General features: G+C 42.9%; 1 long non-coding RNA gene across 2 annotated transcripts in view; it reads right to left on the bottom strand.

Moving 5' to 3' along the window:
- LOC122435158 overlaps positions 1–13,439 on the bottom strand; it is a 33,378-nt gene that overhangs the window by 13,591 nt on the left and 6,348 nt on the right. The window contains exons 3-5 of one of the 2 annotated variants that reach the window (XR_006267599.1): positions 11,921–11,993; positions 11,301–11,324; positions 10,762–10,839 (exon numbers count right to left, since the gene is read on the bottom strand). This is a non-coding gene — a long non-coding RNA (uncharacterized LOC122435158). The remainder of the gene's footprint in view (positions 1–10,761; positions 10,840–11,300; positions 11,325–11,920; positions 11,994–13,439) is intronic. The other variant, XR_006267598.1, reaches the window with a different exon arrangement.

The raw sequence follows: 13,439 nt of genomic DNA, 5'->3' as shown, positions 1-13,439 counted from the left end.
CCTTATTGTTAACTGTAAACACTATTTGTAATTCAGGTCTCTGGAACGTTCGCATCTTATACTGTATAGCTGTTACTTTCTATCCATTGAATACCAACCCCTCCCCCCATACCCCCATCCTCCCATCTCCTGGCAACCACCATCCTTACTTTTGACTATTTCAGAGGTCTCATCTAAGAGGAATCTCATGTCATATTTGTCCTTCTGTGACTGACTTACCTCACTTAGCCTAGTCTAGGTCCATTCATGTGTCCAAACTCACCAGATTATATATATTAATTATTTGCAGTTTTTGGCATACAATTATACCTCAGTGAAGCTGGAGAAAAAATAACTCAGCCATGGGCTCTATGTTCAAGCAAAACAAAAAATGCCCTCATCAGAAGGTAAGCAAAGTGATGAAGTTTCTTAACCTGCCTCTTGAGAAACTGTATGCAGGTCAGGAAGCAACAGTTAGAACTGGACATGGAACAACAGACTGGTTCCAAATAGGAAAAGGAGTATGTCAAGGCTGTATATTGTCACCCTACTTATTTAATTTATATGCAGAGTACATCATGAGAAACACTGGACTGGATGAAGCACAATCTGGACTCAAGATTGCCAGGAGAAATATCAATAATCTCAGATATGCAGATGACACCACCCTTATGGCAGAAAGTGAAGAAGAAATAAAGAGCCTCTTGATGAAAGTGAAAGAGGAGAATGAAAAAGTTGGCTTAAAGCTCAACATTCAGACAACTAAGATCATGGCATCTGGTCCCATCACTTCATGGCAAATAGATGGGGAAACAGTGGAAACAGTGGCTGACTTTATTTTTGGGGGCTCCAAAATCACTGCAGATGGCCACCTGATGCAAAGAGCTGACTCATTGGAAAAGACCCTGATGCTGGGAAAGATTGAGGGCAGGAGGAGAAGGGGACGAGGGGACGACAGAGGATGAGATGGTTGGATGGCATCACCAACTCAATGGACATGAGTTTGGGTAAACTCCGGGAGTTGGTGATGGACAGGGAGGCCTGGCATGCTGCGGTCCATGGGGTCGCGAAGAGTCGGACACGACTGAGCGACTGAACTGAATTGAACTGAACTGAACTACAGCAATACTTGAGATCTTTGATGTCATTCTTTAAAATCATGACAAAAAAGCAACTCATGCAATTTATAATGCAATACCAATGGCCATCATGTGTTTCATACTTTTACAATTTAGAAACCATTTCACACTTGACACTTCATTTGATAAGCTGCCGAGAAGGCCATTCTCCCTTGCACCCTCAGCCATCACTTGTTACTTTAAGAAGCAACACTTGAAATTTTCTACTGTCTATAATATTATTGACAGCTAAATTCCCACTCTGTCCACATCTTCTGTAGAAAAGGATGACCACAGAATTCTGCTGGGAGAGCTGGGTCAGGCCCCAAAGACTCAGCTACGCACAAAATATGAAAGGAGAAAAAAAAATATGAAAGGAGGATTGCCTAGATGCTGGGGTCCCTATCTTCTGGGGGCCTCTAAATCCAGAGTCCTGCCTCTGCCAGAACATTAACCCACACATGATGGAAAGCAGTCTCCCTCAGCCTGTCCTAGCATCATTTTTAGCTTACAATGGAGGGAATAATGCAGAATCCATAGGCTAGCAGTTCCTTACTTTGGCCTGGACATCAAACAACAATCAAGATGATGACAATGGAAAAGTTATCACCTCTGCACCTTGATTTGACCATTCTTGAGAGAGAAGGAAGGGACTTCCATGGTGGTCCAGTGGCTAAGACTCTGTATTCCAAATGTAGGGGGCCAAGGTTTGATCCCTGGTCAGGGAACTAGATCCCACATGCTTCGTCTAAGAGTTCACATGCCACAAATAATGATCCCACATCCAGCATGATGCAGTGAAGATCAAAGATCCCACAAGCCTTAACTAAGACCCCACAAGGATAAATAGACAGTCTTAGCATTTAATGGTGCTATGTTCATTGAACATAGTACTAAACACATTTTAAAAAAAACTAACAACAAAAAGAAAGAAGGGATAAAATGTGCCCCTACCTAGTTCCCAGATAAAGATGATAAACACAGAACTACAATGGACTATTTTAGTTTTTAAGGTGAATTACTTTGAAGTCCTTAGAAAGATCACGTAAGTCTGTGAGATTCTAACTGGCTCAAAGTTAAATATCTTTAATCACTTAAAAGTTTTACTAGAATTCATACACAACATCTCAAACTGAAGACATAGCAAAGAGAAGAAGGCTTAGGTTTCAATGTTGGGAAGGGGGAGAAAACTTAGTGAGGAGAGTGGCAATCAACAGCAGGAATATGAAATACGAAGAGGAAGACATGAAAATGTCAAAGTGAAGAATTAAAATTTTGTTACTGGGAAAGAAAGAGGAGAATATAAACAACAACCATTGAATGATGTTTTCCCATAAAGAAAACACAAAGAAAATTTTAAAAGTGGTTCAATCTGGAATAACTGTGAAACAATGAAAAACATATTATAAAGGACATAACGCTCATATGTATGAAATACATTTAAATGGTAGACTCTAGCCCAGGTGAGTGCTGTATCTGGTCTGAGAAATCTTTTAACCATAATGAGCTTGGCAGTGACTCTAGAAGGTAAGGGGATGTGATTCGTATCTAAGAACTATTTGGGCGAGTCTCGCCCAGATTCAAACTAATAGGACCCACACAGAATATCACAACGAAGCCAAAGGAGAGAAAGGAAAAACTCATCATCATGACTCTCTTTCAGATACAGCCATGCCAACCCCTGCCTCGTTACATTGCTGCCCCTCCTACCCTTCGAGGCCAACCAGGTCATCAGCTACCCAGCTACCCTGTGGATAACTTACTTACATCAGGTCTAGGGCTCATCCTGCAGAGAGATACACATGCCAGAAACAAGGAAGATGGGCTGCAACTCTGGCAGATGTACACTCCTTGGATTGGTCTACACTGACCCCAGCCACCCCTCTCCTTTGGAAGACACTAAAGGCAGGAAGAGTCGATTATTTCCTTAGTTTGCTTGCACCTGAGATTCCAAGGGAAAACAACAAGAAAAGAAGCAAACTGTTCCAAGGGCTGGGCACCCAAAGTCACCAAATACCACAGGATTGATTTTTACACACACACACACACACACACACACACACACACACTAATATACTCTAGTGGTTATGGTTCAGCTACACAAGATAAGTCAGGTCAGGAGCAGCCAACCACCTTTTAGCTCTCAGGTCCCTTCTGGGAATTTGGTCTTAACTTCTGGAGAGAAATCTGGAAACGGCTCCACTGGTCATCCTCCTCCTGGGAGAAGGGCAACCATAACTACAGAGAACTCAGCATTGGGAGGGGAGTAAGGCCCCTCTCTCAGTGATACTCATGGACACTGGGGATCTCTGCTCCTTCAATCTCGTCAGGGGGTTTGCTGTAGATTAATTTATGGTGCCTCAACTCTGGGGCCTGAGGACCATTAGAGACAGGGACTGCCTGCCCAACTTTGTGAGAACTTCAGAAAGAGCAGCTCTTCCACTTTCTCACTTAACACTCCCATAGCTCCAGTCAGACCTGGAACCTGGGACCAGAGTGATGAAGGTGTCTGAGCTGGGAGCCATTCTTACATTCACACGAGTGTGAGTCTTAAGACAGAAGCAGAAGGAGGATGTGAGCTTCGTGGTGAACAATGAGGGAGGACGAGGAAAAGGACTGCAGCTGACAAACAGGTAAGCACTGCCTGTCCTGTGTCCTCTCGTTAGCTAAAACTAGCGCTGTCTGTCAGGTTGGAGAGCTGGTTTGGTGTCTGCAGAATTAGGAAATCAACATCACTCATACATTCCCTGAGAGTGGGATGTGAAGCTAAGGGTCAGTTGGTCCCCAGAGGATATCGGAGAGACTCTCCACAGCCACCAGATAGACCAGGTATGCTTCTACATGACCCTGGCACTAGACTGGGAAAGGTGATGAGTTCCTGCCACTGAAATATGTGCAGAAGTGATGTGTCAATGGCAAGGTGAGGCAGTTAAGGCCTGTGGGCTTCCAGCTGTCTTTTCCTCTGCCACAGTGCCCTTGGAGGTCATGTGTGCCAGATGGCACTACTACAAGATTAAAGAGAGCCAACCAGTCTGCATCAAATCTTATTTATGTGAGCAACATATGTGTTGCTTATTTGTTATTGCATCAAAGTCTGGTGCTTCCCAGGTGGCTCAGCGGTAAAGAGTCCGCCTGCCAATGCAGGAGATGCAGGAGATTCGGGTTTGATCCCCAGATTGGGAAGATCCCCTGGAGCAGGGCATGACCACCCACTCCAGTATTCTTGCTTGGAGAATCCCATGGATAGAGGAGCCTGGTGGGCTACACTCCATGGGGTTGCAAAGAGTCAGATATGACTGAACAACTGAGCACGGGTCCCTGCAGAATCTAGCTTATCCTGACTAATACAGGAGCCAAAGCAGTGGGCCATCCCCGATGCTGGAGACTTCAGTGCACAGAATTAACCTAGTCACACTCATAAACTCTATGAGGATGACTGTTTCTCACATGCTTTCCAAGGCTTTCTTCAGCAAAACCTGTCTCTGAGAAGGGAGGGTTCATCCTGAAACAGTAACTTCAAGTGTAAAGGCCGCCTCTCTCAAGACATGTGTCTTCAAAATATCATAAAGCATCTACAACTCGTTCAATAGCTCATGAAACCTCTGCCCAGGCACCTATAACCTCCTGCTGTCTCCCATTGTACTAATATGACCAGACACAAACGCTGGCTTATAGCCTCTATAAACACAACATCCTCATAAATTCAGGTTCCCATAAAAATCAAACAAGAGAAAAGTGAAAAAAAGAGCCACGACTAAGTTTTCCTCTATCAAGACCATCGCAGTTTCTTGAGAGCCTTGGCTCAGTCTCCTAAAGTTTAGAACAGGAGAAAGAAGAACTTCCCTCATTCACTGTCTCTAAAATGTCTGGATCTTTCTCAGGGAACCAGTAAGGCCAGCAGGAGATAGGAGGTACATGCTTTAACGTTTGAACCAAAAGGACTGGGGACAATTTGGGCTGGGTGCTCTTCAAAGTCCTACCTTTCAGAGCATCTACCTACTGAGATGCCAGGGACCCTGTATATGACTGTCTGTTGCAAATGACCACAGTGTGTCTTTAAAAACATGTCTTTCAAAGGCAGGTCACGTTATCAGTGTGAGTTGGAGAAATTACACACACATCTATTTTTCTGGGGCTGGGACTTGATGGAAATGTTCAACCCCTAAGGAGAAGGCCTGTCTGGTGATTAGAGGTTGCAGGAAAGCCATGGCTTGGGTTCATACTTTGCACTGGAATCTGCTTCTGGCAAGAGGAGACAGAGAAGCCCTTACTCCCTGACCCAGAAGGCCTCTTCTGAGCATTGCCCAACGTTCCTGTTATACAACATGCAAAATAAATAACCAACCTTAAAAGTCAGGCAGCCAAAGCTCTACTTAATAATAAGCCCTTTTATAAGCTGTTTATCACTTGCCAAAATCAGCTCTAGAGGAACACCAGGAACTCTGAATTCTATTGTTCTTATGAACTACTCGGGGAATATAGACAAGCGTCACTGGCTTTATTGGTTTTCTAAGGGACAAAAGACCAACATTTTCATCTACCCCTACCCTGTCTTTGATCTCAAAAATGTTACTATAGCCCCATCCCACCATCTTGGAGAGGTCTCTATGAGAGGTGTGAGTGAGAAAAGGGTCCTGGCCTTTTCTTAGAAAACATGCCTCTCTCTCTGCTTTGCCTGTCACCTGATGGTGGGGGTGACAAAGGGAAGAGAGTGCCAACCTTTTCAGAAAATCCACTGGGAGGGAGGGGGAGGGCAGGACAGAGGCCCGTGGAATGTACTCCTCTGCCCGTGACGGCTCTCTGGCTTAACGACAAAAGGAAAGAGGAGTTTTGCTCAAGGAAAACTGTTCAAAACCATTTTTGGTGCACTTAGGTTGGCCTGACGATGTGTTGTTGTTGGCCCAGAACAGTTTCTCTTGGTTTCAAAATAGAGGGTGGGACCTCTCATGAAGGGGTCTTATTCAGGAAATCGATGGGAGACGTCTGTTCTAAAACTCATTTCCAATGAACCACAAAAAGGATTTTGACACCTATTTGACATTCTTATTCCAGGATCCGCAACCCACAGATTCAAAGCTCAGGATGTACCTGCTCCAAAAAGCCTTGCATGAGTGCTCAGTCGCTCAGTCATGTCTGACTCTTTGCTACCCTATGGACTGCAGCCCACTAGGCTCCTCCGTCCATGGGATTCTCCAGGCAAGAATACTGGAGTTTGTTGCCATTTCCTACTCCAGAGGATCTTCCCGACCCAGGGATGATATCCACGTCTCCTGCATCTCATGCATTGCTGGCAGATTCTGTACCACTGAACCACCAGGGAAAACCCTAAAAAAACCTTATGACCCTCCCTTTTCCCCTCACTGGTCCCTCTCAAAAAGTTGCTCCCTTCTTCTGCTAGGCTCTATACCTACTGACTTGCTGCCTTCCCTAGCAGAGGGGTTTTCTTAGAGCAGGAACCAAGCCTTATTCATTTCTGCAATTCTACTGTCTAACACAGTCCATAGAACATCAGAGGTGTGTATTAAGTCACTTAATTAATAAGATTAGAAATATATATAGTTAACATTTGAATGTTCAGTAACTGTTTAACTTCCTATATTTTTTTCTCATTTTCCAGATGAGGAATCTGAGGCAATAGAGGCTAACAAGCTAGTAAGTGACTAAGCAACAACACAGACCAGGGCATCAGGTTCTAGAACCTTCATTTTTAACCACTACACAGAGTGGTACACAGCAATAAATAAGTGAGCTAAGGAAAGGGCCATACACATATGAAACTGTTAAACACGAACTTGAATCTGATTTATAAACCTCTTGAGTCACGCAAATATGTATTAAGCACCTAGCACTCTGTGCCAATCCCAGTGCTAACAAAAGGGCATGGTCTTATTCCTCAAGGAGAAGAGAGACAAATAACAAAAGCTTATACTGCTGTACACCTAAAAGTACCACCACATTGTAAATCAACTCTACTCCCATAAAAATATTTTTTAAAGCTTACTGAGCACTTACTACACGCTGGGCACTGTTCTAAGTACTTCACATGTATTAACTTCTTTCTTCTTACTACTATTCTATTCAGATGAAACAGAAGAGAAACTGAGGCACAAGGAGATGCAGCCAGGACTTCCCTGGTGGTCCAGTGGCTAAGACTCAACGCTCCCAATGCAGGGGGCCTGAGTTCAATCTCTGGTCAGGAAACTAGATCCCACATGCCGCAACTAAAGATCTCATGTGCTGCAACTAAGACTTGGTACAGCCAAATACACACACACACACACACACACACACACACACATTATATTATAATGTATATATATATATATATATTTATATATATTGTACATATAAACCCAAGCATCCTTGCTCCAAAGCCTGTATTCTTATCCACTGTACTCTGCCATCTCTTCCATTCACAGCCACACACACCTCAGTGTTACAGATGTGAGAAGAGAGAGAGAGAAAAAGTGGTCTGGAAACTCAGGGAAGGAAATGATGCATTTTGCCTGAGATGGGGCTCACAGAAGGTTCTGCAGAACAAGTGACACTTGAGCTGGACCTTGAAGACATGAGACTGGGAAACAAGTTCAAATACAAAAAAAGAACATGGTGACTGGTGATCAGTGAAACTTGTATGTGTTCTCAAAGCCATCGCTCCTAGTATACACAGCTAAGAAGTGAGCCCAGCTAGACACGGGGTTCTGCTGCCAAGTCCACTTCTGGCCAAGGAATAAGGACATCATTAGTGGTCAGTTCAGTCGCTCAGTCGTGTCTGACTCGTTGTGACCTCACAGACTGCAGCATGCCAGGCTTCCCTGTCCATCACCAACTCCCGGAGCCTACTCAAACTCACGTCCATCAAGTCAATGATGCCATCCAACCATCTCATCCTCTGTCGTCCCCTTCTCCTCTCGCCTTCAATCTTTCCCAGCATCATGGTCTTTTCCTGATGAGTTGGTTCTTCGCATCAGGTGGCCAAAGTATTGGAGTTTCAGTTTCAGCATCAGTCCTTCCAATGAATATTCAGGACTGATCTCCTTTAGGATTGACTGGTTGGATCTCTCGCAGTCCAAGGGACTCTCAAGAGTCTTCTCCAACACCACAGTTCAAAAGCATCAATTCTTCGGTGCTCAGCTTTCTTTATAGTTCAACTCTCACATCCATACATGACTACTGGAAAAACCATAGCTTTGACTAGGTGGACCTTTGTTGGTAAAGTAATGTCTCTGCTTTTTAATATGCTGTCTAGATTGGTCATAGCTTTTCTTCCAAGGAGCAAGCGTCTTTTAATTTCATGGCTGCAGTCACCATCTGCAGTGATTTTGGAGCCCATGAAAAGAAAGTCTCTCACTGTTTCCATTGTTTCCCCATCTATTTGCCATGAAGTGATGGGACTGGATGCCATGATCTTAGTTTTCTGAATGTTGAATTTTAAGCCCATTTTTTCACTATCCTCTTTCACTTTCATCAAGAAGCTCTTTGCTCTTTAGTTCTTCTTCGCTTTCTGCCATAACGGTAACATCATCTGTGTATCTGAGGTTATTGCTATTTCTCCCAGCAATCTTGATTCCAGCTTGTGGTTCATCCAGCCTGGCATATTGCATGATGTACTCTGCATATAAGTTAAATAACTAGGGTGACAATATACAGCCTTGAGTACTCCTTTCCCTATTTGGAACCAGTCTGTTGTTCCATGTCCAGTTCTAACTGTTACTTCTTGACCTGCATACAGATTTCTCAGGAGGCAGGTCAGGTGGTCTGGTATTCCCATCTCTTGAAGAATTTTCCACAGTTTTTCGTGATCCACACAGTCAAAGCTATTAGTGGTACTGTGGTACTGTGACCTGAATTTTTATGTCAGTTTTCCTACTTGGTTCACACCCCACCTGGGGTTTTGTCATGTTCACAGCATCTACAAGAATTTATTTTCATCTCCCTTCTGTAAATAATAATAGATAATATTTTGGAGGTAGATGTACAGGCTGTCTTCAGTATAATGGAGGCCAGATCCGCCAAGGTTGGCACAGGAGGCTAGAATCACCCAATAGATCAGGGGGCCAGCTATAGTTCATGACCCCAACTGTTTGCTTCCACACGTGGAGGTACTCTCCCCTTTCCTAACTGTGGAAGTTCTGGGTCCAGTTTTATTAAAGGCTGTCCACGGGTTTCCTTAGAGTTTGTTCCAGTCAAACCTACTGGCAATTTTCCCTCCCTCAACACCTTGCTTCTCTGAGAATTACCAGAAACGTATGTGACTAAGGACTAGTGAACTCCAACGACTGGTGCGTACTCCTGGGGCAAACGTTTCATTATTCCTCCCACTGTGAGTTTATTTTTGTCTGTGGTGTGAGGGTGTGTTCTGACTTCATTGTTCTGCCATGCAGCTGGCCAGCTTTCCCAGCAACACTTGCTGAAGAAACTGTTTTTTCCCCAGCATATTTTCTTGCCTCCTTTGTTGTAGATTAATTGACCATAGGTGTGTGGGTTTATTTCTGGACTCTATTTTCTCCTATTCTGATACTTTCTCTTGACCCTCCCACACACCATACCAGTTACTGCCTCATCTCTCTCCTCTTCTTGACAGCAAAATTCTTCAAAATATTTGTCTATATTCCCCATGTACAATTTTTCTCCTCCCCTTCTTCCTTGGCCCCACTCCCATCAAGCTTTTGTCCACTGAAAAGACTTTTATCCAGGTCACTAGGGGCCTCTATGTTGCGAGAGTCCATCGAATATTCTGGGCTCTCACCTTGCCTGGCCAACCAGAAGCACTTATCACAGTTGATCACTCCCTCTTCCTGGAAGCACCTTCTTCACGAGGCTTTGGGTGCACCACATTCTTCTGGTTTTCCTTCCACCTTACTGGCCACTCCTTGTCAGTCTCCTTTGCCGGTTCCTCATCATCATCCTCCTAATCTCTGGCTGTCAGAGTGCCCCAGGGTAGGGTCCGTGGTCCCCTCCTCTTAACTATCCTCACACCTGGAGATTTCATCCATCTCAGAGCTTGAAATACTATCTAGACATCTGTGACTTCAGAATATTTATCTCCTGCCCTAACCATGCCTGTGAGTGCCACGCTCTTGTACACCACAGCTCACTCATCAACTCCATTTAGATGTCTGACTGGCATCTCAAATTCAACACATCCTCAATTTAACTTCTTTTACACTCCCAACCCTGTTTTCCCCACAGTCTTTACCACTGCAGTTAGTGGTAACTCCATCATTTCGGCTGCTCAGGATGAAAACCTTGGCATTGTCTCAAACAGAAACACTGTGTTATATCACTCCAGAGAGCACCAGCCACATTTTAGACAATGCTATTGGTGTTATGCAACATGGTGACTCTGTTTTCCTTGATTCCTCTTTCACATCCCACATCTGATCTGTCAGCAAATTCAGCAACTTCTCCCAAATTTCACTGTTACTAGTCTGGCCCAAGCTTATCTTCTTATATATAATGTATTATACAGAAAACAATAGTGATCCTTTTAAAACGTGTCAGATCACACCATTCCCACTCAAAACTCCCCAATGCTTCCCATCTCATTTATAGTAAAAATCAAAGTTCTTACAATGGCCTATTAGACCTTGCATTGTTTTCCCCCTTTAGCACTCATCCCCATCTTTGTATATATCTATCTTACATATTATCTGTTACCCACCTGATTCCACCTCATGAGTTCCATGAGGTCAGAGACTCATTAGATTTTGTTCACAGATGAAGCTCAGCATCTACAATACTTGACAGAAAGTACATGATTAATATATATCTGTAGATGAAATAAATGACTGGGGAGAGGGAAATCTTTACACATGGGCCGGAATCATACCAAAACCCAATATGACAAGTGAAAGGGCATTTGAGTCAACTGGTGCTGGAACCAAATCAAGTCCCAAGTCCCAAGTTCCTACTTCCTATTGTTTGTATTCCCATTGCTTCAATATTTTGCCTGATGAAGTCTCCTTTCTTTTGCCTCTAAAGAAAAAGAAATTGACCTAGATATAGTAAGGAGCTCCCCCTGGTGGAAGTAGTTCCATCAACACTATGGCAAAGAAAATCATAGAAAACAGGCTTTAAGTTACGAAGGAGATTGCTGGAGACAAAGGAAATGACTTTAGTATTTCACAGGAAAAGTCCTCACTAGAAACACAAGAAACTCAAGATTAGATTCCAAGTACACTGGGGAATTTATCAACTTACCTCACTGTTGAACCTCTTTTGTATCTGATGATGAGAAAGAAAATTATTCATTTAAAGTTGAACAACCTAAGTACCTTCCCTCAAGGAATTTAAAATCAGGTAGAGGATATAAGTCATGAATATGAACAAGTACAGAGACTTCCCTGGCAGGGGAACTAAGATCCCACATGCTGTGGCATGGCCCAAAACAAAGCCAAATAAGCACAAAGCAATGAGTATGACTGTAAAACAGTGAATGGGGTCTAAATAAAACAAATAAACTAAGAGCTATGAGAATCCCTTGGACAGCAAGGAGATCAATTTAGTCAATCCTAAAGGAAATCAACCCTGAATATTCATTGGAAGGACTGATGCTCAAGCTGAAGATCTAATACTTTGGCCACCTGATGTGAAGAGCTGACTCACTGGAAAAGACCCTGATGCTGGGGAAGATTGAGGGCAGGAGAAGGTGGTGACAGAGGGTGAAATGGTTGGATGGCATCACCGATTCAATGGACATGAACTTTGGCAAACTCCAGGAGATGGTGATGGACAGGGAGGCCTGGCGTGCTGCAGTCCATGGGGTCACAAAGAGTTGGACACGACTTAGCAACTGAACAACAACAAGACTTATGACTTACCTCAGAAAAAGGATTACTTTGGGCTGAGAAAATCCAGGAAGACAACTCGGAGTGGGTGGTTCTTGAACTCAGCCTTGAAAAACAGACAAAATTTTATTGAGTATATTCCAGGTAAAGACCTAAATGTAGGGAAAGGCGCATCACGGGGAAACCCAAACTAACCAATGGGGCTCTGTAAAGGTCACAGTTTGAGTGAGAACACAGAATTCAAACTCTTTCATAAAAAAAGCAGAGAGAGGGTTTCCCTGGTGGCTTGGTGGTAAAGAATCTGCCTGGCAATGCAGGAGACACGGGATCAATCCCTGGTCCAGGAAGATCCTACATGCCATAGAACAGGTAAGCTTGTGCACCACAACTGCTGAGCCTGGGCTCTAGAGCCAAGGAACCACAACTAGTGAAGCCTGCATGCCCTAGAGCCCAAACTCCACAACAAGAGAAGCCACCTCAATGAGAAGCCCACGCACCACAATTAGAGAGTAGCCAGCACCTCACTGCAACTATAGAAAACATTAACTAAGACCCAGCACAGCCATAAATAAATAAATGAAATCATTGAAAAAAAAAAAGATATAGTCCTAAGTTTAAAAAAAGAGCAGAGAGGGATTCTCAAGAGAAAAGTCCTTGTCAGATTTTACCGGAAATGCTTTCAATTTTTCACCATTGAGGATAATGATTGCTGTGGGTTTGTCATATATAGCTTTTATTATGTTGAGGTATGTTCCTTCTATTCCTGCTTTCTGGAGAGTTTTTATCATAAATGGATGTTGAATTTTGTCAAAGGCTTTTTCTGCATCTATTCAGATAATCATATGGTTTTTATCTTTCAATTTGTTAATGTGGTGTATTACACTGATTGATTTGCGGATATTAAAGAATCCTTGCATTCCTGGGATAAAGCCCACTTGGTCAGGATATATGATTTTTTAATATGTTGTTGGATTCTGTTTGCTAGAATTTTGTTAAGGATGTTTGCATCTATGTTCATCAGTGATATTGGCCTGTAGTTTTCTTTTTTTGTGGCATCTTTGTCTGGTTTTGGAATGAAGGTGATGGTGGCCTCATAGAATGAGTTTGGAAGTTTACCTTCTTCTGCAATTTTCTGGAAGAGTTTGAGTACTCTCATCACTACTATTCAACATAGTTTTGGAAGTGTTGGCCACAGCAATCAGAGCAGAAAAAGAAATAAAAGGAATCCAGATAGGAAAAGAAGAAGTGAAACTCTCACTGTTTGCAGATGACATGATCCTCTACATAGAAAACCCTAAAGACTCTACGAGAAAATTACTAGAACTAATCAATGAATATAGTAAAGTTGCAGGATATAAAATTAACACACAGAAATCCCTTGCATTCCTATATACTAACAATGAAAAAACAGGAAGAGAAATTAAGGAAACAATACCATTCACCATTGCAACAAAAAGAATAAAATACTTAGGAGTATATCTACCTAAAGAAACAAAAGACCTATACATAGAAAACTATAAAACACTGATCAAAGAAATCAAAGAGGACACAA

Source organism: Cervus canadensis, chromosome X (assembly GCF_019320065.1).
Source record: "Cervus canadensis isolate Bull #8, Minnesota chromosome X, ASM1932006v1, whole genome shotgun sequence".
Classification (NCBI taxonomy): Eukaryota; Metazoa; Chordata; class Mammalia; order Artiodactyla; family Cervidae; genus Cervus; species Cervus canadensis.
The sequence above is the reverse complement of the archived record's forward strand: the minus strand, read 5'-3'. Positions and strand labels throughout refer to the sequence as shown.